At 40.8% G+C, this 6000-nt stretch overlaps 1 pseudogene; it reads right to left on the bottom strand.

Annotated features, from left to right (window-relative positions):
• The window catches only part of LOC116827195 (dynein axonemal heavy chain 11-like), a 209705-nt pseudogene that overhangs the window by 131070 nt on the left and 72635 nt on the right, over positions 1–6000 (bottom strand).

Below are 6000 nucleotides of genomic sequence, written 5' to 3'. Positions count from 1 at the left end.
ACGCTAGACGTGGGCCATGGATGCACAAAATCGATTTTAGAATCCTAGTGTGGACGCACTAAATCGATTTTATAAAATCGGTTTTATAAAATCGATTTAAACTAATTTGATTTAATCAGGTAGTGTAGACAAGGCCTCTGTCTTTTCTGCTGGGACTACCAGCTAGTGCCAGTGGTAATCTGTAGGATGTGGAAACCTATCTACTAGGAACTGGACTGAGACCTTCAAATACAACCAGCAGATGGCAGTCACTTTTGGTCACTATTGTCACTGACTGCATTCAAACTGGTGAAGTAGATATGAACGGGTCAATATATTCCCCAATTGCCTGTTCTTGTAATTTCCATGTTGAAAAACGTTGAACAAAAACATCATTTAAGATTGTCAAGACAAAACCATCTATGTATAGCAGTAAAAGGCTAAAGCCTCTATCGTGTGGCTTAATTACATTCCCACTTGAGTAAAATACAGAGTTCTTTTAGCTACCATAATTGATGAGGTTCTACTCTATTAACAGTGAAGTAGCACAAGAAACTTACGCTATCTCAGGCTACGTGACATCTGGTCTCAGGTGCAGTTCAGCCTCTACATGCACTGCTTCCTGTCAGAGTAATTAAGCACATTTTTCTTGATTAACAAAATCCAAACAAGATGAAGAGCTAATATGCTTTCTGCTCTGGGTCTGGGTGGAAGAAGAATTTTTACATTCCTTTGGGGATCCTCCGCCATTGACTTATATTTCTAGTTTTGTCTCAAGGTGAATCTAATGTCATTCCTCAAAATGGAACATATTGTTCACAATTCATAGGTATCTTTGAGTGGCCTTTTTGCTGTGCCAAGGGATACAGACCCCCATTTTAGGCTTCAAGGATGTGGGGAGGGGAGGGAGGGCAGGGATTCCAAAAACCAGCAAACAGAAATATTTTCTTATTTTGTATTATAGTTTAGTGAAAGAGGGAGGGAGGATTTGGTAAGAGATGGGGACTTAAATTTCACCTATAATGTTGTGAGCTCAAAAACACTGGCATTGTACAAATATATGAGAACTAGAAGGTGAAACACCATATACAAAGCAAAACTGACCTGTGTAGTTTTACTATTTAAGCTAAATGGAATGCAAAAAGTGAACAAACTGCAAAATCAGTGAACGCTTAATTTTAATAACGGATTCTGCAAATCTTAGCTCATGAGAGTAATCCTGACTTACAGATGCAGTGAATGTATAGCACATGTTTGGGCTAAAATAAATGTAAAAGAATTAAATAAACCTAATAAAACAGAAGACAATGGAGTTAAACCAGAGCTAAATTTGGCTCCCTAGGTGCAAAACTTAGATCTGTATTAAAAATGGCCTGTATAATAATTTTATCAATAAACAATCAGCTTACAAAACATGCAAGGGATGCCCCAGAAAATCCTCCCAAAGGGATTTAAAATGTAAATCTTATTTTAGTTCCCTTCCTCCTACCCCTCTTTTTTAGCCTTTGCAAAGTCTAGACACATTGGATCAATACCTCCTGTTGTAGATGACCTCCTGGCATGGACTAAACAGAAGATGTCATATCCACCACAGAACCCCACTTCAGATTGGAGTGAGCCTGGGGAGTTAATTAAGCCCCTTTCCTAGAGTACCGTGCAGATTTCTAAAGTGTTTTTAAATAGCCTTTATTTCATTCCCACGTAGAAATGTAAAATGTTTGAAATCAATATAATATTGTAATAACGAGTCTTAAAATATCATAATGGGTAAAGCTACAGTCTGCCTCAGGGCTGTACGGTGGATTTGATGTGATCAGCAGCATGCTTGGTGGGTCACATTGAGAGGAAGCCAACAATTCACAGTGGGTCGAGGTTTCTTGGATCCTTTAAAAGTAAAAATTGTTACACTTTATTTTAAAACAGTGCTAAATGCCTGACTTAGTCTGGTCACTTGGGGCACTCAGCACACCGCTCTAAAGATATGTGAGGTTATTTTTAATACTCTTTCAGGTCACCTTTAAATGAATTTGCACTTCAGTGATTATCTTTGTTAGAGCACACATTATACCAACGGAAAGTAAGGAAACTTACATGTGCTGTATAGCATCCTCAAAAAGAACAAGATTCATTGCAGCATGAAGCTCATTGTAGTGCTCTAATGAATCTGTTAAAATTCCGGTCAGCTTCTCCCAATCAGATACTGGAAAGTAACAAGGTTCTCCAACACCATGGGCAAAGTGGTAGTAAATTAGTGGCTTATGGATAAATACGTGCTCATCAACACCCTGATGGTAACAATATAGAGATATAAACAAGCATTCACACAGCATATTAACCCTTTATCACATTTTTTCTCCTAATTTTAATGTTTTCAGTGAATTGTTAGTGCTTGTGAAAGCTGCTGAATTGACATCTTTGGAAGCTGAAATCCTCTACCCACCAAACAGATACAGCACACACAGTGGCAATTTACATTTCCCCATCATTCCCTGCCAACAAGCCACAACCATAATCTGGAGGGACTCCTTCCAGAAGTTTCGTTTTCATGGTAATTCGGTCTTTGTCTTCTCTGATGAGCCTACCAACAAGGGTGCCAGTTAATGACAATCGTGTGACAGTTTTGTACCGACAATTGTTCAGGAGGAAATGATTTAAACACAACCGATCATTTCACTGAGGCTGCTAGTCAAAAAGTGTATTTTATATAAATATTTCATGTAGTTTCTATCATTAGTTTTACCCACTTACTAATACCATAAAGCTCTTATTTTTCATTGCAGCATTCACCATGAGGTTGTAATATACAAGCAGCTGATCAGAATGGAAGGTAAACAATCTCATTTCAAAGGAGAAACTGGAATAATTATGTTTCCAATATAACAGTGGGTATTTAATACTATCCTTCTCATAATATTCAGATCATGTCCAGTTAAGCATATGAATACAAAGAAACAAGAAAAAGGAACCTGTAATATAGTGATCCACAGAGCTGTCAGGTATATTCTTATTTAATATTATGAATTCCATTTTAACTATCCTAAATTTTGGGTAAATGGGAGGTAATACGGCATGAAACAGCATAGAAGCACTCACATGTATTACTCATAGGTGTCATATATATTGAACTCATACGTCAACATATCTTTTTACAGTATCAATAAGATCTTGTTAAAATGTTCGATATCCTTTTCCTCCATAAGTTCATCTGACTAGACTCAGAATTATTCATGGAAGCCATAAATGAACCAAATCAATAGGAAATCTCACACACTCTTGAAACGCAAAAACATTCCCTGCAAAAATATTTTCAAATTTCATTTCCATGATTGACTTTTTATGAACGTTATATTATCCATTTCTGATTAGTAACTAAAACGCTCCATCCGGTTAGATGCATATCAGTGTGAATATTTACTTCCGTTAATGTGTGTGTTTAGTAGGAAATTAATGATGTCAGAGCAGCAGAAGTTATCTAATGCAGTCGTGTGCCTGCTTCAGGGACAGTGATTCCTTTTCCTCCTGTTCTCTACTATTACTGCATTTTTGCTGAGATAACGTTTCCTGCTTTATTTCTCTCTGACATGCTTCTCTCCCTCTGTTCAACTCAGTCTCAGTATATTTTGCCAGGACCACACTGTCCCCCCACTGCCATTTGCATTCTCATTACCTCTGACACATATTCCCAGCTGACCTGGTAACACACCTGAAGGACTTCAGCACCAGTACTATTAGTGATGTTACAAATAATTGAGTCTTTAGTCCCCTCTATCTCACTTAAATTTGACTCCAATTTGCTGTACAGTTTTACTGGCACCTCCATGGCGCTTCTTGTTGCCTAACACTTTTCTAGCCTCCATTTTTCCTGACTGGTCACCATTGCCTAACAATATATGGGGTGAAATCCTGGCCCCACTGAAGTCAAAGGCACAGCTTCTAACAACTTCAGCAGAGCCACTGTTCCCCTACAATTTCTACTTGTCTTCAGCAGCTGAAATTCTGTCACACACAGTGCTAATGCTCATAACACATTAACTTAGCCAGCTAACACCATGGTGTTACCTTGGCACATCAGACTAAGGCTTGAGAGCATGAAGCAGGTTACCCTCCCTAACTCTCTCATTCAGGGACATGTTAATCCCAGCTCCCTTATTCAAATCCAGAATTCTACACCTGGTGTGAGGAGTGATTAAGAACTTATCTGGGCATTTCTTTACCTCAGGGGAGTTTCTTGGTAAATTTTTTCCTTCTTTGGTGATCTTTTCATCCAGTTGTACTAGGAGGTCTTAAAAACTCATAACCAGCACTTTTTGCATCTAAACAGATGCAGGAGAAAGCAGGTGTCAGGGAACTTGGCTCTGCAAATGTAAAGTAGCCCACAAAAGCTCAGACAACCAATAATTGACCAGAAATCGTATAAGGACCAGATCCTCATTGAAATCAATAGGAGTCAGGTGCCTAAGTACCTATAAATAAAAGTCACACTATCAACAGCATGTGCTACTGCCTGTTCTGCTCAGGCTGCCCAAATTGCTGATCTCCCTCGCACTCTGGCAGATTCCCTACATTCTGCCTCACACTCTTTCTAGCCTCCCATGAACTTGACCCACAATATCAAAAAGGTAAATAGCCTTTATTTCATTCCCACATAGAAATGTAAAATGTTTGAAATCAATATAATATTGTAATAACGAGTCTTAAAGCCATAGCCATATATAGCGATTACAAAGACAGGTGGTAGGAGCAGACTATAATAGGGAAGTGATGGCATGTCACCCCACACAAGACTTGAAGAGGTTAAGCTGGCAGGTGGGCTAATTAATCCTGAAAGAGGAGCCAGGGAACAGGGATGAATTACAGATGATACTCAACTGGACGAGAACAGGAGGGGCCTATATAAAGCCCAGGAGCTGAGAGTAGAAGGGGGTTGCAGAGAGAGAGAGAAACTGCACTCACTATCAAGGTGAGAGACAGAAAGGGAGGAAGTAGCTGAGGGATCTAGCAGTAAGACTGCGCAGACCTTGACGGCTTGTTGTAAGGTCCCTAGGCTGCAGTGGTAGATTAGCCACTAGGCCAATGGGGCCCGTGCCCAGGGGTCCTGGCCAACTGGGGGACCCTTGGGTGACCACCCAGTGCTCCTGCCAGGGAGCAGGGCAAGCCCCTGTGTCCTGACCCCATTTCCTCAGCAGGAGCATCCTGACCCCATTTCCCCAGAAGCAGTTAGGGGGGACTGCAGGTGGAAGAGGTGGGGAGGGCCCTCACATACTCTGGCCCAGGGCCCAGAAACCTCTAATCCATCTCTGCTGGTCTGGAACCCCATGCAAGGGGGACAGGGGCTGTGTTCCCCTACCAGCCACTGGACAGGGCTGTTAAAGGGCAGGGAAAGGAAAGATTGCCTGGGTTCCCAGAGACTTTGATGTCCTGCAAGGAGAGGACTGCCATGACCTTACTGTGGGGCCAAGCATGAAGCAGAAGCAGTTGAGTCCTAAGAGAGCGAGATAGAGGGTGATGGAGTGAGTAATGACAGGAGGGGTGTTGGACTGGCAGAGTTAATCCCCAGAATCAGTCAGAAGGAAGTGCTCCAGCCCTGAACACAGCACCCCATGGCAAGGGGGTTTTAAATTCAGGTTAGAGGAGGTCTGGAATGTGAACCTCTTTTCATCATATGATAGTTTGCATGGCTGACAAAAGCTTAGTGTACTGCATATACCTACATAGATAACTATCCTGTATTAGACTTTTAATCAGAAACGTCTGATGCTATCAATAAGCATGTGTCCATTATTAAACAAGCACTGACCTGCAGTACAATTGAAAAAACAAAAAAATTATCTTCTAGGGTTGCATAAAGAGTTTAAGTCAGTGTGTGGAATGTGGATAAAACTATTCTATTAGTACCTTAACATCCCTTTCTCTGTCTGGTGGGGAACGTATCTCCTTATCTCCCAGGATGAAACTCCTGCATCCTCCATATCTTTCAACTGACGGGGATGTTCAGGGACTCATGATGCTGAACTATTTTCA

This window comes from Chelonoidis abingdonii, chromosome 10 (assembly GCF_003597395.2).
Source record: "Chelonoidis abingdonii isolate Lonesome George chromosome 10, CheloAbing_2.0, whole genome shotgun sequence".
NCBI lineage: Eukaryota > Metazoa > Chordata > Testudines > Testudinidae > Chelonoidis > Chelonoidis abingdonii.
The sequence above is the reverse complement of the archived record's forward strand: the minus strand, read 5'-3'. Positions and strand labels throughout refer to the sequence as shown.